Raw genomic sequence first — 27,716 nt, forward strand, 5'->3', positions numbered from 1 at the left:
GAAGAGCGGGAAGAGCGGGATCGGTCGGGTCCGCACCCCTGGACATCCCACCGCGATTATGCACAGGGTGGAGGAGGCACGGGAGGCCCGCGGGCAGAAGAGCGGTCCCATCCGCGAGGAATGTCCGGCCCGGAGAGCGCACCAACACCACATCGATAGTCTTCGACTAGATATTTTTTATTTGGGGAGTATTGCCGTAACTTCCTTTTTTGATTCTGTTGCTTTCATTATTGCCTCTATCTTTAGATTTTGTCATTTTGAGTATAGTATCTTGGAGATTTCCTAATTGGGTCTATTTTCACTGGAACCCCTTGGGCCTCCTGGATCTTGGTACCTATAATCCTCAACTCTGTGAAGTTCTTTTTGATGATTTCTTTAGCTATTTAACTACAAATTGACTTTTGTTGATTTATCTTCTGATAATTCCATTTACCATTTCTAAATGTTGTTAGAGCAAGCAATATGAAATGAATCTGTTATATGTCTGCCAAGAGGGCAGATTGGGGGAATGGCAGGGAGCCTGGAGACACTGGTGGTGGGATTGATGTTGCAACTTTGTATGCCTCAAACAATTCTACTATGAACAACTTTGTAGATCATGGTGCCTTAATTACAAACATATATGGAAAAAAGTTAAAATGTAACATCAGAATTACAGTGGTAACCTATCCTTGCAATAGATATCAACGTAAATATCACAAGCCTGAAGTCAATTTACTTTCAGAGAATGTTAAAATAGGTTTTCACTTAATCTACACAGAACTTTTTTTTTTAAGCTCTTAAACAAATCAATAAGCATTTAGAGTACATAAGTAAAATATAAGGATTCATAGCATCTTTTTTTTTTTTTGGCTTTTTGGGTCACACCTGGCGATGCACAGGGGTTACTCCTGGCTCTGCACTCAAGAATTACTCCTGGCGGTGCTCAGGGGACCATATGGGATGCTGGGACTTGAACCTGGGTCGGCCTCGTGCAAGGCAAACGCCCTACCCAATGTGCCATCGCTCCAGCCCCAGGATTCACAGCATCTTAATCAAAGAATAATGAAAGTCTGCATGGATGTGGCTTAGTGGTAGAGCAAACTGCCTTGCATGGGTAAGAATCCTGGGTTGGGGAGGGGGAAGGGAGAGAGAAGGGTGGGGGAAAGGGAAAGATGGGGGTGGGGCTGGGGGAGACAGAGATGGTAGGGGTGGGAAGGAGAGGATCCCTGAGCACAGAGCCAGGAGCAAGTCCTCAGCACTACCAGGTATGACCAAAATTTTCTTAAAAAGAAAAAAAGAAAGATGCAGTATCACAATTTTCAAAAAAGAAAAATCTTTGTAATGGGGCCAGAGAGATAATAGAGGGGTTAAGATGCAGTGCTCAGAGGACCAAGTGGTTCTGGGAACTGAACCCAGTGCTCCACACATGAAAGACAAGTACTCTAGGGGCTGGAATGATAGTACAGTGGGTAGGGCATTTGCCTTAAACACAGGTGACCCAGGTTCGATTCCCAGCATCCCATATGGTCCCCCAAGCACCGCCAGGAGTAATTCCTGAGTGCAGAGCCAGAAGTAACCCCTGTGTATCACCAGGTGTGACCCAAAAAGCCAAAAATATTTAAAAAATTAAAAAAGACAAGTACTCTATCACTGAGCCACATCCCTAGTACTATGACAGAGCTACATCCCCAACCGCAGTCTACACCAAGTACTTTACCACTGAACATTTTGGGTCCTGGTACAGGACTGGGGTCACATACTCAAAGCCTAATCCTAGCTCAGGGTGCTGGGGATCAAATCAGGATTGGCACATGTACGGCATGTCCTTATATCTGTACTGTCACACCGGTCCTGGTACAAGCTTTTAACTCTGGGGCCAGGGAGACAGTACAGCAGGTAGGGCATTTGCCTTGCGTGTGGCTGACCTGAGCACCACCGGAGTAATTCCTGAGTGCAGAGCCAGAAGTAAACCCTGAGCATCGTTGATTGTGGCCCCAAAACAAAACAAAGCAAACAAACAATTAAAAAAACCCAAGTTTTTAACTCTTCCTTCTAGTAGGGCCTATTCATATTGTTCTCTCACCTTCTTTCTTTCAAGAAGTTAATTCCAAGCCAGAAGTTAAAAATGAAGGCTAATAAAATCTCACTAATGGCCATGATCTAGAGACTCAATGTAAATCTCTCCAAAGAGAGCTCGAAACCACACACCATAGCCATGCTGCTGGAACCCGTGCCAGGATGTTTCATTAGGGGCAACCCCGAGAGGGGCGGGTGAGGCCTCTCCCTGTCCCAGTGGAGCCAGCCCCAGCAGCCAGTATCTCGTACTTCACACCACCAATATACCCAGAGTAGCATACCACATTTGATTGGGTTTAAAGTAGAAGGCAACCAACCAATCTTAGGGGGAAATATATTTATAGAGATAGATATAAGCACACAAGGATCAACCTTTAATAACATGCTACTAATCTCTTATAGAAGGACGTAATAGTGCCTGTGTGAAATTCAACAATCTTCACACACTTTCTTCTAAGAAACCTTTTTTGTCTCATTTTTAGTGGGTTATTCATAACAAGCAATGCAAAGTAAATTATTTTGGTTCTGCTTTGGGAGCAGGGTTGGGATTCGAGATGGAAACATGATAGTGGGAAGGTGTAATGGTGGTGGGGCTGGTGTTCAAATATTAAATGTAATCAAATATTGTAAACAACTTTATTAAAAATAATTTTAAAAAAAGAAAAATATGGAGGTTACCTGATAATGCCTGATCATCTCTATTATCACCTCCAACATAATTTTTCATTGATATGCTTAAGGAAAATCTGAAAACCAAATTAATAATAGTACTAGAAAGCAGTGCTCCTGCTAAAAAGAATGGGGCTTGAGAAAGTAACTGAGCCAGGCAAGAAAGTACCAGACTCCGGAATCCCCAGCTCCAGAGACGGGCGCCCAAGAGCCTTTCTCTCAGAGGCAGCAAATGGTGTTGTTTGGGAGCTGTTCAGCTGTGAAAGTTCCCCCTTACAATGACCAAAGGTATTATAGGTTCAGTCTTACTTTTCATTTCTAGAATACATCTGGAGGTGCCAAGGGCTACTCCTGGCCCAGTGCTCAGAGGCTGCTCCTGGCAGTGGTCAAAGGACCATTTGTTACCAAAAGTTGAACCTGCAGCCTCACACAGACAAGTGCTCTTTCAGGGTTGCATCTCTGGTGCAAGTCTTTTTCTTAAAAGTAAAATCTATTTCTAAGTCAACCCGTTCAAGTTAAAACCAGACTTTGATAAATCAAAACTTGCTCTTGTACTCTATAAGTTTGATAAATCAAACTTGCTCTTGTACTCTATAGAATCAACCAACAAACCTGTTTAAGGGCTCTCTGACCATTCACTGACAAAAACAGATTCAGAAGGATCCCTGCTCCATTCCGTCCAGCACCTAGAATAAAAGGAGAAAAGGTAGTAAGAGAAGATGACAAATAACATACAACTAAATATAAGTCAACCAAATCCATTCAAAGTATAATTCTGTGACTAGACAAACTCTTTTCTATTATAGCTTCCGCTAATTTCACTCTAGAAAGAACTATAGGAGCCAGAGAGAGACTCACTAGGATAAGCACACACACTGCATGTAAGAGGCAAGGGTTTAAGCACCCTGGGGTCACCTGAACACTTCCAGGAGTGACTCTTGAGCACGGTGCCAAGAGTACACTCTATTTCTGTTTTTGGTTTTGGTGGTGCCCAGGAGACCATATGGGATGCAGGGGATCAAACCTGTCTCAGGATGTATGTAAGGCAAGTGCCTTATTTGCTGTACCATCACTTTGGCCCCTTCGGTTCCTTCTTGGTTTAAGAATTTTCAGGGCCATGGGGCCGGAGAGATAGCACAGCGGGTAGGGCGTTTGCCTTGCACGCTGCCGACCCGGGTTCGATCCCCGGCATCCCATATGGTCCCGCAAGCACTGCCAGGAGTAATTCCTGAGTGCAAAGCCAGGAGTAACCCCTGAGCATCGCTGGGTATGACCCAAAAAGAAAAAAAAAAAAAAGAATTTTCAGGGCCAGAGAGACAACTCAAAAGGCTGAGCACATGTGGAAGGCCAAGATTTGAGCCCATTACCAAATGGTCCACTGCATACCACTAGGAGGAACTCCTCCCATCAGGAGACAAAAAGAAAAAAATTTATCAAGAAATTTAATGTATGTTCTATATGTTTTCACTTTAACATATATTTGAATGTATATAGTAAATAAGAATCGTACAGCATCTTTGGTAACTGCGTCATAAACAAGGTATATTCTAATCCTATACCAAACACAAATATTCTGTACTTGTTGCCAAGCTATAAACTCTCTCCCTCTCAAAGTAATAATATCCCTAACACTTTACTATCACCACCATGACATTTTTCTCTTATTTTTTTTTGGGGGGGGGTCACACCTAGAAGTGCTCATGGTTTACTCCTAGCTCTGTACTCAGGGGTCACTCTCAGTGCTCAGGGGATCATATGGAGGTCAAACCTGGGTTGAGCTGTTCCAGGCAAGCTCCTTAACCACTATACTATTTCTCCGGCCCTGCATAATTTTTTTTTAACTTCATATTTTGAAATTTCAGACTTACAAAGCACAAGTTAATTTTTAATGTTTGGGTTCTCTGTTCTCAAGGGACCTTAGAGTGCGCTGGCACCAGGGATCAAAGCTGTGTCTCCTGCAAGCAAAAGCACACACTCCAGCTCACTGAGCTACTTCCCTGGTCCATGAGGTTTTTGGTTTTTTTTTTTTAGTGAAAAATATGTGTGCAGAAATCACTAGAATTTCTAGTCAACTGTCATTTGAATACTTTTAATAAAAGCATCTATTTAACCACTGTATACCAATTTACACATATGCACGAACCAAACTCTTTGCTAGGTATTTTCCTATGCCTAAAATTACTGTATAAGAAAAAAAATTATGGATGGGAAATTTAAATAGCATTTTCATGACTGCCTAAATCTACTTATTGTACTTAGAATTTTAATCTGGCCCTCTAACCACACAGTAGTAAATGTTTCAGCATGATTTACAAGGTATTTAAAAGTGTCTGAACAGTTAAGAGTGAACTGTCAAAAACTTATGCAAAGACTAACTTAAGATTCAATCACATCCTTCTCTCTATACCCTCTAGTGAGGTTCTTACAAAACTATTACATATTTCCTTTTCCCAACTCTATGACTCCCAAGGGAAGATTTATGCAAACCTTCAGCAAATCATAAATTTAGTGCCCCAAGAAGATCAACAGACTGTCTGCCAAGGAGATCAGCATTTCAATACTATAGTAACCCTGGCTTACTCTTGGTAGGGTTAACACAAATTAAGGTATATTAAGGTAACAGACAATTTAGGTAATGTATTTTTAAACTTCAATTCTGATACTTTTAAGAAACAACTTAGTGAAATATGAAATTTGAAGCTCCTAAAACTACTCATCCTAACATATTTAACAATTTAATACAGCACAATATAAATGATTTGAATAATTTCCCATCTGATTAGATATGAGTAGGTAAGATAAAATTTAGAGAAAACCAGTTCTTCATATCATATTCTAATTATGAACACAATCATGTTCTTTCTATCATAATATAGCTGCAATAAAAAAACAACCTAATGGGGCCCAAGTGAGTTAAACAGTCTGAAGTACATGTTTTGCATAAAGGAGGCCTGGTTTCAAGGTCTAAGGTCTGGGATCAAGCCCTCTTAGTGCCTATGGTTCCCTGATATCAGCACTGGGCCAGAAAAAGCATTTCAGCACCCAAAACAAACAAAACAAACAAACCGACCAACTTGGATTCCATCCCCAGCACCCTATTCCCCAAACCCACTAGGAGTGTTCTCAGAGCGCAGAAACAAGAGTAAGATCTGAGCACTGCCAGGTTGACTCCTCCCCTAAAAATGAGAGCAGAATGGGGGCTGGAGCAATAGTACAGCAGCTAGGGTGTTTGCCTTGCACGAGGCCAACCTGGGTTCAATTCCCAGCATCCCATATGGTCCCCCAAGCACCGCCAGGAGTGATTCCTGAGCCATAAGCCAGGAGTAACCCCTGAGCATCGCTGGGTGTGACCCAAAAAGCAAAAACAAACAAACAAATAAGAAAAAATGAGAGCAGGAGAGGTAATACAGTGGGTAAGGTGTCTGCCTTGCACGCAGCAGAGAGGTTCAATCTCCACTACCCCAAATGGTTCCCAGAGCCCTGCCAGAGGTGATGAAATGATCCCAAAGCAGAGAGCCTGGAGTATCTGACCAAATACCCATCAACAACAGCAATAATAGATTTCCTAAAAATAATGGCGAGAGGGCCCAGGAAAAAGCTCAAAGGAATGGAGCACATGCTTTGCAAGCAGGTGCCCTCCCAGGCACCACATGATCTCCAAGCATGGCTGGGGACTGTGGCCCCCAAAACAATGACGATGATAACCTGGGCAAAGTAAGATCTAGAGCTCCTTGGCAATTTCTGTCCCAACAGCCTCAAGGAATGGATAGAAAACTTCAGGTCCTAACCATGTAGGGGCTGGAGACGTACAACAGGTAAAGTGCTTGTCTTGCCTGCACCCAACACGGGTTCAATCCCTGGCATACTATATGGTCCCCCAAGCACCGCCAGGAGTGGTTCCTGAGTACAGAGCCAAGAATAACCCCTGAACATCATAGGATGTGACCCCCACCCAAAACTGTAGCACTGCACTGTAGCACTGCTGTCCCATTGTTCATCGATTTGCTCAAGTGGGCATCAGTAATGTCTCCATTGTGAGACTTGTTACTGTTTTTGGCATATCAAATATACCACGGGTAGATTGCCAGGCTCTGCTGTGCAGACAGGATACTTTCAGTAGCTTGCTGGGCTCTCCAAGAAAAACAGAGGAATCGAACCCGGGTCGGTCATGTGCAAGGCAAACGCCCTACCCGCTGTGCTATGGCTCTAACCCAAAACTAAAAAAGAAAGAAAGAAAGAAAGAAAGAAAGAAAGAAAGAAAGAAAGAAAGAAAGAAAGAAAGAAAGAAAGAAAGAAAGAAAGAAAGAAAATTAACCATTTATCCAAAGTCTCTTAGAAGTAGAAAGTCTTCTGAGGCTCAGTGACAGTATAGCAGACAGGGTGTTTGCCTTGCATATAGCATCCTGGCATTCCACAAAAACAAAAAAGCAGCAGCAAGTCTTTCACTTCACATGTGAGGATTTTTTACTACAACAAAGATACTTTTGCTTGTTTGTTTGTTTATGGTTTTGGGCCACACCTGGTCATGCTCAGAGATTACTCCTGGCTCTGTACTTAGGAATCATTCCTGGCAATGCTCACGGGACCACATGAGATATGGAGATCGAACCCGGCTCAGCTGTGTGCAAGGCAAGTGCCCTACACATTTCTATCTCTCTAGCCCCCAAAATCCTTATTTTTATAAGTACTAGACAAGAATGCTATAGTGTAGTGAAAATAAGTAAGGTATTGCCGTAAGACAGCAACTAGTAGAATGAGTAACAGAGATTATACAGATATTAAGGCACCTGCCTTGCAAGTGGACAACTGTAGTAAATCTCTGGTATGAAAGGGTCCCCCAGACACTGCAGGTAGTAACCTTCAAGCACCACAGGGTGTGACTGAGTGCCCTCTCCTCCAGCACTCCTCCCCTCTACCAAAGGACAGTGATAACAGACAACTTTTTTTTTCCTTTTTTTTTTTTTTTTAATTAGTGAATCACTGTGAGGTACAGTTACAAACTTAGGAACTTTCGTGTTTGCATTTCAGTCATACAGTGATCGTTTACCCATCTCTCCACCATTGCCCATTCTCCTCCACCAGTATTCCCAGTATTGCTCCCACCACTCCCACCCCACCTCTGTGGCAGGGCATTCCCTTTTGTTCTCTCTCCTTTTGGGTGTTGTGGTTTGCAATAGAGGTATTGAGTGGCCATTGTGTTCAGTCTACAGTCTACTTTTGGCACGCATCTTTCAACCCGAATGGATCCTCCCAACATCTTCTATTTGGTGTTCCCTTCTCTATCTCAGCTGCCTATTCCCCCCAGCAGGTGAGGCCAGTTTCCAAGCCGTGGAGCAGACCTCCTGGTCTTTATCTCTACTACTCTTGGGTGTTAGTCTCCTATTCAACTATTTTAGACAACTTTAAAGAACAATGGCTTTCTTCCTCTACTAAGTTTCTAAAAATAATTAAATCAAGAAAACTGGGGTGAGGGTGCTACAGAGATAATAGAGCAGACTAAACTACACGTGGCCAAGTATGAGGCTGGGTAAGATCTCCAGCCCCACACATGGTCCCCTAGTACTGCCAAGAGTCATCTCTGAGCACTGCAGGGTGTGGCCCAAAAAACCAAGAAAGTATTAGAATCAAAAAGAAAGAAATAGGTGGGCTCTAAATTAGACAAATTCTTTGGCCACTCTTCTTCTTCTTCTTGAGGCCTCTAGGTCTACACCTCTTTTTTTTTGCTTTTTGGGTCACACCCGGCGATGAACAGGGGTTACTCCTGGCGGTGCTCGAGGGACCACATGGGATGCTGGGAATCGAATCCATGTTGGCCGCGTGCAAGGCAAATGCCCTATCCACTGTGCTATTGCTCCAGCTGCTTTGGCCATTATTCTAAGAGTCTGTAAATTTCTCTTCCCCACTGTCTTAATAGTCATAATGAAGGCTCCCCCACACACACACTTTATTCTTTAAATTTTTTAATTTTAAAAAAATTTTTTTTAGAACCAGAGACATAGCACAAAGTTAGTGCACATGCTATGTATTAGGAGGCCTGGATTCAATCCCTGAACCCCATGGTTCCTGAGCAACATGCTGGAAATAACCCCTGAGCACTAACCGATGTGCTTCCTCACCAAAAAAAAGGTGGTAAAGGAGCTGGAGAGAGTACAGGAATTAGGAGATTCCATCTTCAGCACCCACGGTCCCCTTGAGCATTAAGAGATGCAGACCTAGAGGGGCTGGAGTGATAGCACAGCGGGTGGGACGTTTGCCTTGCACGCGGCTGACCTGGGTTTGAATCCCAGCATCCCATATGGTCCCCTGAGCACTGCCAGGGGTAATTCCTGAGTGCAGAGCCAGGAGTAACCCCTGTGCATCGCCAGGTGTGACCCAAAAAGCCAAAAAAAAAAAAAAAGAGGTGTAGACCTAGAGGCCTCAAGCACCACAGGGCTTGCCCAGGTAATCTCCAGCACCACAGGGTCCAAACAGCATTGCATCTTGGGGCCCTCATACTGAATAACAGCAAAACAAAAACATAAGAAAAACATAAAGATAACAAATATATCATTAAGTATTGCCAATATGTACTTAATGGAGGATTAATGCTGAATATAGGCGGTGAAGGCAGAGTTCCCCTGCAGGAGCTGGAGTGATGGTACAATGGGTAAGGTGTTCACCTCGTACACAACCAACTGGGATATGATCAGAAGCACCCCACAGGCCCCAAGCCGGACAGGAGTAAGCCCTGAGACTGCAGTTGTGCCCCCCTCACCACCACCCCCCAAAAATGTAGTGTTCATTGTAGGAATACTGTTCTGTTGTTTTTTTCTAAAAAAAGATGAAATTGGGACCAGAAGATAGTTCAAAGGTCTGCGCACAAGTTTTGCATATGTGGGAGGCTGGGTTAGATCCCTGGCATCACAGAGTATAGCCAGGGGTCTCTTCTGAGCACAGAGCCAGAAATAGCCCTTGGACAGGGTATGGTCTGAAAACCCACCAAAAAGAAAAGAAAAAAGAAAAAACATGAAACGATGGAAGCATTGAATTAGGAAGAACTGCCAAGAAACAAACAAGTCCCCGAGGACTACTGATGATCACAATTTGAATAATTATTCACAATTTTAATATAATCCTATTATTAAAAAGATGCAGGAAAAAGCATGTCATTGGCTAGGACAATATGTAATCTTCCTTAATTCTATAAACCAGCTGTTTTTAAAAGATAGATGTAAACTAGAGAGAGTTCAGAAATAAAAAATCAAGACTAAAAATATAGGATGAAGAGAGAGGCTGGAGCAATACTCAATAGCTTTGCAATGCCGGAGGCCTGGGTTTAAGTTCCAGCACGGCATATGGCCCCCTGACCATAGCTAACTGTAGCACTGTAGCACTGTCTTCCCGTTATTCATCAATTTATTCAAGCGGGCACCAGTAACGTCTCCACTGTGAAACTTGTTACTGTTTTTGGCGTATCAAATATGCCCACGGGTAGCTTGCCAGGCTCTGCAGTGCGGGCAGCATATTCTCAGTAGCTTGCCAGGCTCTCCGAGAGGGACGGAGGAATCAAACCCTGGTCGGCCACATGCAAGGCAAATGCCCTACCCGCTGTGCTATCACTCCAGTCCACCATAGCTAACACTAACCCCTAAACAAAGAATTGGAAGCCACCTCTGATCACTGCCAGGAAGAAAGCAAAGAAAAAAAAAGGATGGACAATCCTATATTATGCCTTCAAACATTATAATCTTTTATAGAATTGTTTAATACTTACATTTTTTTCCTTTATATTTCAATTGATTTTCTGTCAATTATTTCTCTATATTTTGTTGACTATTAAACATACACAAAAACAACCTAAGTATTCAGTAGTGGGCAACTGGCTGGGGTACATTTACATTCCACATAAATATTTGTTTAATAATGAATATCATATTTATGGTAGTGTAAAAGGATAAAAAGTAGGCTAGATAAAAATAATTTGAAAACTTGGCCTAAAATGAATAAAAAAATATTTAAGCAAAAAAAAAAAGGATGGAAAAGACATGATTTTGAAAAAGTGAAGAGTGACATGGATATCAATATTAAGGTAAGGCACTTGCTTGGCATGTGGCCGACCTAGGTTTGATCCCCAGCATCCCATACAGTCCCAAAAGCTTACCAGGAGTGATTCCTGAGTGCAGAGCTAGTAGGAACCCTTTAGCACAGTCAGTTGTGGCTCAAAAAACCAGTCAATGAATCAATCATAAAAATAAAATCCTATGGGGCCATACAAGGGTTGGGACACATGCTTACATGTGGCTAATCCTATCTGATCCCTGGCAGGGGGTCATACAGTGAATGATCCCCTGAAAACTGCCAGGTGTGACTAACAAGTACAGATCCAGGAGCAGTTCCTGAGTACTGGCAGGAGTGGCTGCCAAATTAAAAACAAACAAACATATACAAGCCACCTTAAATCCCTGGAGAGACTAAATATCCACAGATGACTAACCAAAAGTCAGTTGTGGTGTGTTTTTCGTTGCTCATGTAAGAGGAATTTCTTGACTATCCTAGTAAAAAGATGACTGGTATAGGGAAAATGAGAGCATCTAGATGTGCTAAACCATCAAAAATCTTTTTTTTTTTTTTTTGAGATATCCACTTGTCTAGGATAATCCAATCCAAGAATTTCCCTAGAGTGGCCAAATAGATGGGTCAAAGGGCTGGAGCATGCATGCTTTTTGCTTGCAAAAGCTCTTGATTTGATCCCCAATGCCACAGGGTTCCCAGAACATGGACCAAGAGTGGCTCTGAAACACCAGTCTGTGTGGCCCCAATATAAACAACAATAACTTCAAAAGATAAACTAAAAAACTTTTCTAGGATCTTTCTTACCTGGGCCCAGTTCCCACTAAAAAGGGTGGGCAAGAAAAAGAAGGGTTTTTCTGCTGTCCTTGAGGAAGTGACAGAACACATTGTCAACATTCAGAAGCTGTGTACAGCTTGGGCATCCAGAGATGTAAAAATGGTCTATGAAGGACAGGAGGCCCCAGATGTGCGCACTGACACCACCTCCACAAAGCCGTCTGGGTCAGAGGGATAAGGGACATCCTCAACCACAACCACACGTTTGTGCAGAAAACATGATGAGGATGAAGATGCACCAGACAAGCTGTACAACTGGTAAGTTACCTCTGTGCCTGTAAGGGGTAACATCTACAAAACAGATGAGAACTGATGATATAATAAAGTTTACAAAATCAAAATGAAATTCCCTAGAGCCAGAACTAATTATCCAAGACTCTATTATGCACCATTTCCAAATTATGCAGTGCCATCATGCGCCTACACAATAGTAATAATATTAATTTGAACCTCCAACTCAGTAATATTCAAATGTCTGGATCTGGCATCTACAACTCCAACCAACTATTCTGGCTTCATTTCCTGACACTTCTCAAAATACCAGCAAACCAGACGTCACACAATTTCATTTCCTATATACTCTTTATGCTTTCCTATGCCCACCATTCCTGTGATTCTCCACCCCTCAACTTAATTCCTTAGGATCTCCTCCCCATGCCCCATTTACTTTGTTTTAATTTAGGACCAAAGAGATAACTCAATGAACTAAATCACATTTTTTCATGCAAGAAGACCAGGTTGGATCCCTGGCACTACATACTGCCCTGAGCACCTGTAGGGAGCAAACCCCAAGATACAGAAACAGGAGCAGTTTCTAAGCAACACAAGATATAATGCCAAAACAAACAAAAATTCTTCTTAGGGGCCATAGAGATAGTACAGATGTTAAGGCGTCTGCCTTCCATACAGTCAGTCAACCCTGGGTTTGATCCCCAGCACTGCTACCAAATTAAAAAAAAAAATTTTTTTTTAATTACTGTCTCTCTCTTTTTTTTTTTTTTTTTTTTTTGGGTCACACCCGGCAATGCACAGGGGTCATTCCTGGCTCATGCACTCAGGAATTACTCCTGGCGGCACTCAGGGGACCATATGGGATGCTGGGATTCGAACCCGGGTTGGCCGCGTGCAAGGCAAACGCCCTACCCGCTGTGCTATCACTCCAGCCCCAATTACTGTCTCTGTATTACACAACTGTTATGGGTTGAATTGTTTCACCCAGAAAAGGTATGGTAAAGCAACAACAAAAATTTTCTTTTTTAAGGAAAGAAAATTGGGAGGCCAGAGAAATAGTCAAGCATACAGAAAGCCTGCCTTGCACAGAGTCAATCGGAGTTCAATCTTATAACAATCCCTTGTGAGCATGTTGCAAGCACAATTATAGGAGTGTAAACCTCAAAGAGAACTGCAGCAAACACCACTTCATGCACCACAGCTACACACGTGCAACCCCAGTCACTGCAGCAAACGACAGGTAAAAGGGAAGAGAACAGGACTCGGGTAAACTAGCATCTGATTAGATACAGGAGATCAATGGACCCAAATTTAATGGGTTTGTTTGTCTTTTCCATTATAGATGTTAGCTATCGAATAAATGTGCATATACACGCATGCAGAGATCAATGAGAAACATTCCTGTAACTCAGACTGCTTCCTAAAGAGGGTCTTTTTTTTTTTTGCTTTTTTGGGTCACACCCGGCGATGCACAGGGGTTACTCCTGGCTCTGCACTCAGGGGATCATATGGGATGCTGGGATTTGAACCCGGGTCGGCCGCGTGCAAGGCAAACACCCTACCCGCTGTGCTATCACTCCAGCCCCCAGAGGGTCTTCTTTTTTTTATCACTCTTTCCCCTCTTTTCCTGCCTTGGTGATTGTTGATAAAGGAGTTGTTATGATCAGAGATAGCATGCCTGGTGTGCTGCTCACACATTTTCAGCTATGAAGCCTCAGGTAGTATGGCTGGGGGAGGGGCGACATACTGTCATTGAGGTAGTTATTACTATTGAGCTCCCCAGGGAAGCTGTATATAACTCCCCTACTGTAATCTATATGTTAAAAATGCATATAATTTTTTTAAAAAGGAAAAAAGAAAATTATATAAATGTTACTAACATTGAAAAAGTTCTATATTAAAGGAACTGGGTAGTCGGAACTTTTATTGTTTCTTTGTTGCAGGGAAGGGAAGTTGCAGCTGGTTTATGCTAAATACAAACCTAAGCTCCTACTTAAAACTCAAAAAAATGGGGGCAGGAGCGATAGCACAGCGGGGAAGGTGTTTGCCTTGCATGCGGCCGACCCGAGTTCGATTCCCAGCATCCCATATGGTCTCCCGAGCACTGCCAGGAGTAATTCCTGAGTGTGTGAGCCAGGAGTAACCCCTGAGCATCACTGGGTTTGACCCAAATCGGAAAAAAAAAAAAAAGTTAAAACTCAAAAAAGTGATTAAAGATCACACCTCATTTTGGTGATCATTAACATTAACTGACATCTTTTCCCATTACTGAGATATAATTGACATACATTATAGAGGCTTAAGATGGATGGAGATGTATACATGTGTACAGAGCAAAATGATTACCACAATAAAGTTAGCTAACATATCAGTCATCTCCCATAATGACCTGGTGTGTGGTGAGAATATTTAGCATTCTCTTAGCATTCTCTTAGCAACTTTCAAAAATAAAATGCAATACTGTTGGGGCTGGAATGATAGAACAGCGGGGAAGGTGTTTGCCTTGCACGTGTCCAATTCGGGTTCAATCCCTGGCATCCCATATGGTCCCCTGAGCACTGCCAGGAGTAATTCGTGAGTGCAGAGCCAGGAATAACCCCTTGAGCATCTCTGGGTGTGACCCAAAAAAGCCAAAATCAAGAAAGAAAGAAAAAAAAAAGCAACACTGTTGATTACAGATGTTGCACTGTAGGTGCCCAGACCTGATTCATTTAGTAACTGCAAGTCTGTCCCACTTGACTAACACATATCCCCAGCCCCTGGCAACCACCAATCTACCCATGTCTAGGAGTTTGTTTTTAAACTGACAGTTTAATATGAACTGATCATTAGTATTTTGACACAGAATACGCAATTCCTGGGCTGAAGAGATAGTACAGCAGGAAGGGTACCTGACATGCATGTGGCTGACTTAGTGCACCTGGGCATCACCAGATGTGACCGCAAAACAAAACAAAGAGAGAATATACAATTCTTGGTCTAGAGAGATAGTACAGTGAGTAGGGTGTCTGCCCTGCACTGTCTGATGTGGGTTGGATCTCGGGCACCTATGGACCCCAAGCACCACCAGGCACCCCACGCACCACCAGGAGTGGTTCCTGAACGCAGAGCCAGAAATAAGCCCGAAGCACCACTGGGTGGCGCCCAAACAAAAGGAAATAAAACATGCAAGAACAATGACAAAAGAACATAAAATTAATTACTAATCAAAGAAAACATGCTTTTGGTCTACTTTTTTCAGGGTTTATACATGAAATGCAGCTTAGTGATTCTAGGTTGCATTACTCTTTCCAATTCACAACAGGCCCCGTGTACACAGACCTGTATTATGCTAATTTAGTTGTTTATTAATTAACTCATCAAATAATTATTGAGCTCTTAGGCTGCCACTCATGTCCTGCTTAGAATAAGGTGAGATAGAAAAAGATTAAAAAAAAAAAGTGCTGGAGCAATAGCACAGCAGGTAGGGCGCTTGCTTTGCACATGGACGACCCAGGTTCATTTCCCAGCATCCCATACAGTCCCCCAAGCACCACCAGGAGTAATTCCTGAGTGCATGAGCCAGGAGTAACCCCTGTGTATTGCCAGGTATGACCCAAAAAGCAAAAAAGATTTAAAAAATGAAAAATTAACGTACCACTGGCTGGGTACAATTAATTTAGTACACGAGTACAGCGGCTAAGGCGCATGCAGCCAACCAGAGTTTGATCCTCAATATCCCATATCCCACTAGGAGTGATGTCTGAGTGCAGAACTAGGAGTAACCCCTGAGAACTACTGGATAGGACTAAAAAATCCCCCCTCCAAATTAACATATGAAACAACAGTATAGATAGACACTAGAAACGAAGGGAAGGAAGGAGAGTCACCGGCCAGCTCTTCAGAAGTCCCATCTGCTGAGGGAAAGAAAAAGCCAGCTCTGTGTCTTCCCTTCTCCCTCTGCTGTCCTTAAGCTTCACCACTGGCTTACTTTCTATGGTAGTTTTCATTTTGTCACCAGATGCCTAAAAACTGACCCTCCCCACACCCCCTAAAAAAATTTTGACACTCCTGCTCTTTTGGAAAACAATATGGATGCTTCTCAAAAAATTAGAAATTGAGCTCCCATTTGACCCAGCAATACCACTGCTGGGAATATATCCCGGAGAAGCAAAAAAGTATAGTCGAAATGATATCTGCACTTATATGTTCATCGCAGCACTGTTTACAATAGCCAGAATCTGGAAAAAAGCCGAGTGCCCTAGAACAGATGACTGGTTAAAGAAACTTTGGTACATCTATACAATGGAATACTATGCAGCTGTTAGAAAAAAATGAAGTCATGAACTTTGCATATAAGTGGATCAACATGGAAAGTATCATGCTAAGTGAAATGAGTCAGAAAGAGAGAGACAGACATAGAAAGATTGCACTCATCTGTGGAATATAAAATAACAGAGTAGGAGACTAACACCCAAGAATAGTAGAAATAAGTACCAGACAGTTGACTCCATGACTTGGAAGCTGGCCTCACATTCTGGGGAAAAGGCAGCTCAGATAGAGAAGGGAACACCAAGTAAAATGTGGTTGGAGGCCATGAGGGGGAAGGGTGATGCGTGCTGAAAGTAGACTAGAGACTTAACACGATGGCCACTCAACACCCCTATTGCAAACCACAACACCCAATTGGAGAGAGAGAACAAAAGGGAATATCCTGCCACAGAGGCAGGGTGGTGTGGGGGGAGATGGGATTGGGAGGTGGGAGGGATGCTGGGTTTATTGGTGGTGGAGAATGGGCACTGGTGAAGGGATGGGTTCTCGAACATTGTATGAGGGAAACACGAGCACGAAAATGTATAAATCTGTAACTGTACCCTCACGGTGATTCACTAATTAAAAAATAAATTAAGTAAAAATTTTTTTTGACACTTCCTCTTATTTTGCCAATCAAACCCACATTTCAAAGTCTGGAACTGAAAAGAATTCAAAGTCAAGAGGCCGGAAAGATAGTACAGATAGTACAGAGGCAGGGTGCTGGGTTTGAACCAGGGAACTCCGTATAATCACCTGAGCCTGCTAGGAGTGATCCCTGAGCTCAGAGCACTGCTGGGTACTCCCCCCACAAAAAAAATATATATATATGATTTCAAAGTCTTCATGACATGGAGGCACAGTATGCAGAAACTATGAACAGAGTCTCCAGAATTCTAGAGCATGCATTCAAATTCTTCATCAATTGCTATCTCTAGTCCTCAGTTTCTCTATCTAAAAAGGAATTAAAAAATAGTGCCTACCTCACAGGATAGCTGTGAGAAATGAGTGAACTACTTACAAAATGCTTTTCGAGGGACAGCAAGCCAGGCATGTGGAGACCCAGATTCAGTCCCAACACTAACAGGTCCCTCACCATCACCAGGAGTGACCCCTGAGCACCACTGGGTGTGGCACAAAAACCAATAAAAGTGAAAAATAAATAAATAAAGGCTTGATACATTATCTGGCAAACAGTATGCAAGCAAACAGGGGTGGGGGCTAAGTCATAAGCAAACTGGCAAATAAAACTACCTTCTAGACTTGGGAAGACCCTGGCAGTTACTGGAGGGATGGGGGGGTGAGTAGAAACAATGGGCAGAGGAGTCTTTTTTGGGTGATAGAATGACATTGGAACTTTGCTTGTGAGTGTGGTGAACTCTCTACACATACAGAAGTGTTGAGTTATGCCTCTGAAATTCTCTAATACTATAAACCAGTGATAAATCAAAAGGGGGATAATATAAGCTAACATTATTAGTTTCTGTTCCAATCTCACTTAACCATTTTCTTGGAAAACAGCTCATCACTAGTGGAAAATAGCCTGGGAGAGCCAGAGCGATAATACAGCGGGTGGTGCTTGCCTTGCACACTGCTGACCCAGGCACCCCATACGATCCCCCAAGTCCCACCAGGAGTAAGTCCTGAGCACTGCCAGGTATGGCTCCCCACACACACACAAAAAATAGTTTTTTTAAAAAAAAAAAACCTATAGTATTTCAGCAAACTGGACAGTAAGTTTTCTTTTCTTTCTTCTTTTTTTTTTTTTAATGCTTTTTGGGTCACACCTAGTGATGCACAGATGTTACTCCTGGCTCATGCACTCAGGAGTTACTCCTGGCAGTGCTCGGGGGACCATATGGGATGCTAGGAATTGAACCCGGGTCGGCCGTGTACAAGGCAAATGCCCTACCCGTTATGCCATTGCTCCAGCCCCAACAGTGAGTTTTCTAATACTAACGTGTTCATTCTTAATGTAGCACCCAACACAGCAGACACCTAAGTATCTGAACCAGAGACTTCCACAAAAATTTCTCAGACACACTGGCTCCTGGCCGAGAACTCGAGCTCCCTCAAGAGTGGGGTGGGCCAAGTCCTTGTCCCACTGAAGCTCCAGCAGCCGCACTCACACCCCAACAAGCTGCCGTCATGCCTATGGGAGACTCCAGTGCCTCACAACTGGGCTCTACAGAGATCTCAAACTGCTGAAGATTTCAGGTACACCAAGTGTTTTGACTGAAAACTCCAGGCCTTGGAGTTAGGGTGGCAGTCACACCCACAGTCCACCACCACCACCAAGTAAGTTCACTACCCAGTTAAATATTCTGGAGTTTCTGGAGTGACATCTCCAAACTCTACAATACTAATTTCCCAGTACTAGATTGGATGGAACTGTAACGTAGAAGCCAACTAAATTCCATCAGCAAAAACATTAAGACACAGGCTCCACTAGCAACAACAGTTTAGCAAACCCTCAGACCAGAACTTAATGTCCCCATGGTGAGATACAACAATTTTCACTAATTTTCTTTTACAGAAGTTTTTCTTTCTTTCTTTTTCTTTTTTTTTTTAATTACTTTTTTGGGTCACACCTAGCAATACATAGGGGTTACTCCTGGCTCATGAACTCAGGAATTATTCCTGGTGGTGCTCGGGGACCATATGGGATGCTGGGAATCGAACCCGGGTCGGCCGCGTGCAAGGCAAATGCCTACCCGCTGTGCTATTACTCCAGCCCCCAGAAGTATTTTTTGATAATTTCATTAGCCGCTCAGTGATAATAAGCAATATAAAATAAATTATTGTAGGGCCTGCTACAGGGGCAGATTGAGGGTTGTTTGGGAAAATGGGGACAATGGTGGAGGGACTGTCACAGTGATGGTGGGATTGGTACTAGAATATTGAATGCCTGTAACAAATTTTCATGAACAACTTTGTAAATCACAGTGCTTAGAGTGTGCGTGCATGTGGGAAGACACCTAAATGAAGTTCATCTCATTGTTCAATTTACATTTTATTTATTATGACCAAGTATAATGCCATCTGATTTTAAGGGCCCACGGAATGGCTCAGTGGCAAAGCGCCTGCCTTGCAATGAGGAGACATGAGTTCAATCCCCAGCTCCACCCACATGCACTAAGCAAGGTCAGGAGAGTTCTGCTGTCTAGAACCCTCAGCACCACAACAGAGGGTTTTGTTTTAGGGAGTTTTGTTTTGTTCTGCTTTTTAGTTTGTTTTGTTTTTGCAGCTTCATGATCAAACCCAGGATTTCACATAAGCAAGACAAGCACTCTACCACTGAGTTACACTCCCAGCTTCACAGCAAAGTTGTATTTTGTTCTTTTTTTTTTTTAAATGGGGTTTGGGTCACACCCAGCAGTGCTCAGGGCTTACTCCTGGCTCTGCACTCAGGAGTCACTCCTGTTGGGCTTGGAGTACCACAAAGTGTTGGAAAACAAACCCAGGTCCACCATATGCAAGACAAGTGCCCTACCCACTGCACTATCTCTCCAGTCCCACAATCACTGTATCACTGTCATCCCGCTGCTCATTGATTTGCTCCATCGGGCACCAGTAATATCTCCATTGTAAGACTTGTTGTTACTGTTTTTGGCATATCGAATATGCCACAGGGAGCTTGCCAGGTTCTGCCGTAGGGGTGAGATACTCTCGGTAGCTTGCTGGGCTCTCCAAGAGGGGCGGAGGAATCGAACCCAGGTCAGCCACGTGCAAGGCACCGCCCTACCCAGTCCCACAATAGAGTTCTTAATCTCTGGCACACCACAGTCAAGTGCAATGTGAATATGGCAACTCAAATGTAACTCCCAGGAAGGACCACAGCTAAAGATGTGCAAGTAGCACAGCCAAGTGTGCAACCCTAGCAAGCACTATGACCACAATAAGCATAAGCACAAGTGAGTGAGACACCCCAGCAAGTTTCTGCGCAAGGGCCTAAATAAAGGCAAGTGATCCATGGTGAGTGCCAGTTAAGTGTGTGAGCACTACCACAACCAGCTCTGCAAGCATCACCACCAAGCAAGTGTACAGCCACAGTCATCCAATGAGCCATCTCCCTGACATGCTGACATAGGTCAGGAGGGCCAGAAATGGTTTTGTGGGAGGCAAAACCTAAAATGTGTTTTTTCCCTTCCCTTAATCTCCAGGTGGCAGTAGCTCCCCAGCATCACCAGGTGTTGCTCCCAACCCCCAGCAAAAAAAAAAAAAAGTAAATGAGTAAAGCAAGAAAATACAGAGGACTGCAGAGAAATAGGAAAACACACACCACTAAAAGCTCTAGCTTTTATTGTTACTGAGAGAATATGGATTCAATATCGACAAATATTCTGTTTGAAGGTAAGAAATAAGTGTAACATTTTAAATCATTAATAATATTGTGTAAGTCAAATAAAATACGTTTTCATGTCAAATCCAACCATAGGCTCTGGTTTATATCCTTTGCTACAGAAGTCCCCTATAAAAGAAGTGATGGTGTAAGAGAAATTCTACCCCAGCGATAAAACTAAGCAAAAATATGGAAGCACATCCACCAACACTCAACCTAACTCTCATTCTTTTTTACCTGAAACTAAAATTAATTCTACAACTGTGTTGATGAGAGAAGAATCTCTACTCTGTCTACCTAATGTTGGAAATTTAAAATGAACAATAGTGCTAAATAAAAACTAACACTATTGAGCATTTTCTAGGTGCCAAACTCCTTTATACAGGAATTAAATTATTTTTTCCTCAGATCAACCCTATTAGATAGAAACTACAATCTTTACTTTAAAACCAAGGAAACTGATGCATGAAGAGGTTGAGTAACATTCTGAAGGTCAATTAACAAGTAGCAGAGCTGAAATTACGGCCTTAAAATGTGAAAACAAGTGTCATTCAATAGATGGAACTTGGGGCTAGAGTGATAGTACTGTGGGTATGGCGTTTGCCTTGCACATGGCCAACCCAGGTTCGATCCCCAGTATCCCATATGGTCCCTCAAGAACCACCAGGAGTAATTCTTAAGGGCAGAGCCAGGAGTAAGCCCTGTGTATCGCAGGGTATGACCCAAAAAGCAACCCCTCCCCCCAAAAAAACCCAACGTGGACCTGGGGTAACTAGTTATACACAGGAAAACAAGAACTAGACTCAACCTCCACCACACACAAAGGTTATTTCCACAAGGATTTGAGATCTAAGCATCAAAGGCCAATAGAAGAAGAAACGCAAGATGCTAATACAAAAAATCTCTAACCTGAGAGTTAGTACAGGTAAGGACTTGCAGGCATCCAACCCTGGTTTGTTCTCCAGCACCACATGGTCCTCAAAGCACAGCTGGGAGCAACCCCCAAGCATAGAGCTGGGAACAGCCCCTGAGCACAACCAAGGTATGGCCCCCAACTAAAATAGAATGTCATGGTCTGGGAAGGTGGCTCAGAGAAGTGAATGTTTTGCACACAAGAGTCTCAGGTTCAATCCTCAGCACTGCATGGTCCCCCAAGCATCAGAGTCCTCAATGCCCACAAAAAAAAAAAAAAGAAAGAAAGAAAAAGAAAGAAAGAAAAAAATAACTTCAATCTTAGGCAGTAAAATAAACATCAACAAATCTGACTTTATTAAAATTCAAAACTATTAGGGGGGGTAGCTCAAAAGGCACATGTTTTACATGTGGTAGGCCAGGGCACTGAGCACCGCTGGGAGCAGGCCCTGAGCAACATAGGAAGCACCCCCGCCTCCACTGAGGTGTGTGGCCCAAAAGTCAAACAAATCCCAGTGCTGGAGAGAAGGCTTGAAGTCTCATTATTTTGCATGCAGTAGCGCCACGTTATTTCCCTGGCACTTCACAGTCCCCATGCTGCCAGGAGCAAGCCCCAAGCCAACAATAGTCCCTGAGAACACAGGTGTGGCCCCAAATCCAAAACAACAACAAAACAAATAACCAAAACCACCAGAAATTTTCAATAAGATCACACAGAGATTACAAAAAACAAAACAAAACAAAACAAAAAAACACCTCACACCTCTGTGTTAGAGATATTGCTTAGTTGCAGAGTGTCTGTCTTCCATATGTAAAACTCTGGGTTCAATCAATATGCCAACTGCCCCTCAAAAAAAAAAAAAGTAATAGCCTGTCCCTTATTATCTACAAATCTCATTTTCCTTCCACCATTTAAAAAACCTAGACAGCCACCATCCTGAACTAAGAGTCTAAAAAATTAACTCAGGGATACAGAGGTAAGTAAAGAGGGAAATCACTTGCCTTGCGTACAGTTGACCCTGTTCAATTTCTGGCAATCCATATGGTCCCCCAAGGATGGTCAGGAGTGATCCCTGAGCACTACACCAGGAGTTAATCCTGAGCACTGCCAGGTGTAGCCCCAAAACCCAGAAATAAAATTTAGAAATTAATTCTCAAGCTAAAGCTATAGTACAGTAGTCAGGGCACTTGCCTTGTACATGGTCAACCTGAATTCAATCCTCAGCACCACATATGGTCCTCAGAGCCTGCCAGGAGTAGCCCTGAGTACAGCCAGGTGTGAGCCAAAAATCAAATACAAAAGAAAATTTTAATTCTTTCTTGCCAATCAGTGTCAATCACCAACATCTAGCACCAAATTTATTTACTGAGGCTGGAGAGGTAGAATAGGGGTTAAAGTGCTTGCCTTACATGAGGCTGATCCCAGTTTACTCCTTGGTAGTACATGGTCTCTAAACCCCACCAGCTGTAGCCCCTAAAACAAAACAAAAAAATGATTATTTTTTACAGTAACAATAATAATATTATGATGATGATTTTGGGGGGGGGCCACACCTTGCAGTGTTCACAGCTAACTCCTGGCTCCGGACTCAGAGGTCACTTCTGGAAGGGCTTTAACGCACGTCAACTGGGTACACAGCAAATGCCTACTCATAGTGCTTTCTCTCTCTGGCCCCAGTACCGATATTATTTTATACTTGCAGAATTCCAATACAGTGCCTACCAGAGTGCCAAGATACCATCAACCATTATCTCAAAAATCCCTCCAGCCCTCTCGGGCAACCTCAAATTCTAAGTCCATTGACCGTATCTCAGAGTTTGTTTCCACTGAGGATCAAACACCTGACAATTCTAACTCTGCTTATCACTCACAGGTCTACCTGATTTCAAGAACTCCTTACTTGTTCCCTGCTCTCCAGTAGACAGAATATTCATTAATCTCTTCAAAGAAAATCTCCCGACCAAACAGTACAATGGGCAAAGCATTTGCCTTGCACACAGCCCACCTTGGTTCAGTCCCTGGCAATACATACGGTCCCCACAGCACAGTCCAGAGGGATTCCTGAGTGTAGAACCTGAGTATATACATATGTGCCTCTCCTCCCACAAAAATAAAGAAAAGAAAACCTCATCATACTACTCTCTACACCTCAAAAACCTTGCCTCATTATCAGCTATGGATTCATCCAGAGTAGCACTGCAGCACTGTCGTCCCGTCCCGTTGTTCATCGATTTGCTTGAGCAGGCACCAGTAACAACTCCATTGTGAGACTTGTTGTTACTGTTTTTGGCATATCGAATACACCACGGGTAGCTTGCCAGGCTTTGCCGTGCGGACAGGCTACTCCCTATAGCTTGCCGGGCTCTCCGAGAGGGACAAAGTAATCAAACCCGGGTCGGCCGCGTGCAAGGCAAATGTCCTACCTGCTGTGCTATCGCTCCAGCCCCATCCATAGTAAAATCCCCTATAACCATGTTCCAAACAAACTTTCTGGTCTCATCTCTATTGTTTCATATATACATGCTATGCTCCAACCGCATTTAGTTACACTCCCCCCAAACATATTCCTTTACCTAGAGTTTTTCTTTCCAATTCTCCATCTGGCAAAATGCTCTACCTTTCAGGACACATCTCAAATGTAACTCTTCACAAAAATTTCCTTTCCTTATTCTAGGACAAAGACAAGCCTACCCAGGTCCTTATAATCTTTGATGACTCCCCATTGACATTTACCATCCTATACTATCTATTTATGTGACCCATCTCTCATAGAACTGAACATCCAAAGAGAAAAGATCCTATCATAATGCTTGATGTACAGTGAATATCTTAACCTACAGCAAGTATCCGCTGAATGAAAGACACTTAGTTGTAGAAACAGGGTTCCTTAATCTGAATCTCACAGATATAAGTCCATGCATAGAATTTGGGGGTTGGCAGAAGGAGGCGTCCATGAATTTTAATGAGAAAAAATTACTTCTTTACTTTGATCAACCTCTAATAGTCACCACTTTCCCCAAAAAAATGTAAGCCACAAACCATTTTAAGAAAGCAGGATTGTCACTGTCACAAAAAACCATCATAGATATCTTTATCCTACTACAATTCTTGCACACATCTTACAGTATTATAATTATCAGGCCCAGGCCCAGAATATTAGCCCTGCAAGTATATGGTCACAGATCAAATCCCCAGTGTCTCACACAAACTGAGCTGGATTCTGGCAGCTCTACTGTGTGCAATCCCCAGCACCGCAATTCTGGCTGCTCTACAGCCAAGTATATATAAGCACCACAAAAAGGAATGGAACCCCAGATGAGAATAACCGATAAAAAGAAAGATAAGTGAGCACCAAAGCCAGGAAGTACAGACCCTGTCCTGTATGTGCAGGTAGAGCAACCACAGGAATGCAAGCAAACTTCATCGTGATGTGACCCTCAATGAGCACTACCTCCTGTCCTGTGTCCAACCCCCCCCCCCATCCTACCCCTCACAGCAACCACAAAAGGAAGAGGGAAGGAGGGAAAGGGAAACATCTTAAATAAAATTATAAATACCAGACCCATCAATAGATAGGATTTGTTGTCTCCCTCTCACCCCCCACCCCCAAGAAAAAAGAGCTCTATTAAGCATTTTGTAAACGTGAACAGCAAGTATTAAGAGAGGTTCATAAAATATAGTAAAAATAGAAAATCTGAATATGAATTTCTTAATATTCTAGTGAAAAGTATGCACTAGTGTGTATCACAATTTGTGCATTTTGGTAACTGTATTATGCAATTAAAAATATTTCAGGGGCTTGGGCTGGAGCAGTAGTACAGCGGGCAGGGCGTCTGCCTTGCACATGGCTGACCTCGATCCCCAGCATCCCATGTGGTCCCCTGAGCACCGCCAGGAGTAATTCCTGAGTGCAAAGCCAGGAGTAACCCCTGTGAATCGCTGGGTGTGACCCTCCCCCCAAAAAATGTTAGGGGATAGAAAAAAGGATCAAAGGGTTGAAGCACATGCTTTCTATGTGGGTGCACCAGGTGAGGTTCCTAGCATATCATGGTCCCCTAGCACCCCAAAATGAATGAATAAAATGAAAAACAGTTATTCTGAGAGGATTCATAAGCTTACCTAGATCCTAAAGGAATCCAAGTCACAGACAAGGTTAGGCCAAGCTATACTAGAAACAGCCAGAAAAAGTGAGTAGTGCTAGGTACACGTACAAGTGGTTCTACTACGTTTTTGTCATGAATGTCTTTACCACTTTTTTCCTGAAAGTCCTTTTTGGTTATATGAGAACCTTGGAACACTGTATCATAACTGACTGACACAGTTCCCCTCAGAACTCTCCCATAGTCCATGTGAACTTTGAACACTACTATCATGATTAAACTTGAAATCAAAATGTGATTTTATTCAGATCCTCAGGCTGAAGGCTGTTCACTATTACCTTTTTAAGCTTTTTGTATCTCTTTGCTATACAGTAAACACCTACAAGGGAAGACCCTGCTCTTAAAACTCTAGAAAGATAGGGTTAAAACGGGTCCTGAAAAGAAAATCTCTTTGCACAACTGAAGGTAGGTTAAAAAAAAATATCAACTGTGGGGCTGAAGAGATAGTACAGTAGCGAAGGTGCTTGCCTTACAACCCCTGTGGTCCCAGGTATCCCATAGTCAGTCCCCTGGGCCCTTCAGGATGGCAGAGCCAGGAGAAGTCCTGAGCACCATGGGCCATGGCCTCAGATCAGCACCTCAAAAGTCAAATTTATGGTCATCTAAACTTTTTTTGTGTGTCGCCCGAGGTTTTGTAGTGACAAACAGGTTAAAAAAGCAAAATTAAAAAGTCATAGTTCTTTGATATATGCTGCCATGTTCGACTTCTTAACACCTTTTTCCCCTGGGAGCAAATTCCTCTAAGGCGGGTGCGTTAAAGGAGGAAACAGCAGACCGGTATTCCTCATGCAACTAATTCGTAAGCTCCTGAGAAGTCAACTTTACCTATGGCTCGGCTGAAAAAAAAAAAAAATCACAAGATCTGAAATCGTCACTGATCTCTTAAGGCCCTTGCAGTTTTTACATGCACTCCTCCTTTCTTCGGGGTTTCAAATCATGCCTTTCTGATGACCTCCCAGGTGACCCAGCTCGTCAAACTTCGGGCAGTCCCCTTCCTGGGTAGACACCTTGGGTCACCGCCCACAAACAGCCGGGTCCCTCCTTTTAAAGACACACGAGAACCCTCCAACTGGATGGGAGGCTTTCTCTGCCCGCCTGCCAGCTCCACTCTCCGCAGCCTTTGCTGGCCAGCTCCTGCGCCCACACCTCAGACCCCCTTTTCCTTTCTTCCCCAAGAAAGCCTGCCTTGGTACTGACTTATTGACTTATTTGTTTTTTCAGTTGCTCTCCCCCGCAAAGTGAGCGAGGCTCCTGAGGGCACCCAAGTCCTCGGTCCTTTGGGAGTTACGGGGACTCGCAATTCAGTTTCCAGACTCCCAGGACTGCCCCGCTCTGCACTCGCGTCCGCCTCCCCAGAGCCCGCATTTCTCGCCCACCCCCTCCCTGGCTCCCTCCCCCCTTCAAAGAACTGTCCCAGCCCTGACAGCCGGAGCCCGGGTCCCCCCACGCCCCTCCGGGTCCTCCCCGCGCTGGGATCCCCGAGCACCGTCCAGAAGCGAACCCGGGCACTAGATTCTGGCCACCCCCCCCCGACCCCACCCCACCCCCGGCCCGGTGCCCACGGACGACCACCTGGGGGTCAGTTTGGACCCAGTGCCCCTACCCTTCTGCACGACCCCGGGCGCGACCCCACGTTCGGCCCCCTCGGGTCACCCTGCCTGGAGCGCCGCCCCGCACTTCCCTCGGCGCCCCGGAGCGGGGGCTTCGCGCAGTCCCCGAGCCCGGCCCGACCCCGCTCCCGCCCGCGCCCCCGCCCGCAGGCCCCGGGCCCGCTCCCCAACATGGCGACGGGGACACGAGCGCGGCGGGCGGGCGGGGCGGCTCCGGGCCGGGCCGGCACTGGGGCCGTCTCTACGGTCGCTCGGCGCCATTTTCCCGCGCCGGACCCGGGCGGCGCCTCCTTTCCCCCCCCCTCCGAGCCGGCCCGGCCGGGACCGCCGACGCCGGGCGGGCCCACCCCTTACGGGCCGGCGTCGCCGTCACCTCACCTGAGCTCGGCCCCGGCCCTCCCGGGCGGGCCCCGGAGCACCGGCCCGGGCCGTGCGTGCCCGCGGCCCTCCGTGTGCCCGTCGGTCCGCCCTCGCGTGCGCCTGTCTGTCTGGCCGTCGGCGCCCGGCCGCCCGCAGCCCGACCCGGCAGGGCCTCAGGGAGCCGGTGGGGAGGGGGA

The 27,716-nt window shown here is 44.3% G+C and overlaps 1 protein-coding gene across 7 annotated transcripts in view; it reads right to left on the bottom strand.

The window, feature by feature from the left end:
* The window catches only part of NCOA6 (nuclear receptor coactivator 6), a 90,165-nt gene extending 62,449 nt beyond the window's left edge, over nt 1-27,716 (bottom strand). For 6 of the 7 annotated variants that reach the window (XM_055139168.1, XM_055139172.1, XM_055139171.1 and 3 more), the window contains exons 1-2: nt 27,538-27,716; nt 3,340-3,413 (exon numbers count right to left, since the gene is read on the bottom strand). The gene's annotated coding sequence lies outside the window, so the exon portion shown is untranslated. Of the gene's footprint in view, nt 1-3,339; nt 3,414-22,798; nt 22,863-27,537 lie in introns of all 7 variants that reach the window. The other variant, XM_055139169.1, reaches the window with a different exon arrangement.

The sequence above is a fragment of the Sorex araneus genome, chromosome 5 (genome assembly GCF_027595985.1).
Source record: "Sorex araneus isolate mSorAra2 chromosome 5, mSorAra2.pri, whole genome shotgun sequence".
NCBI lineage: Eukaryota > Metazoa > Chordata > Mammalia > Eulipotyphla > Soricidae > Sorex > Sorex araneus.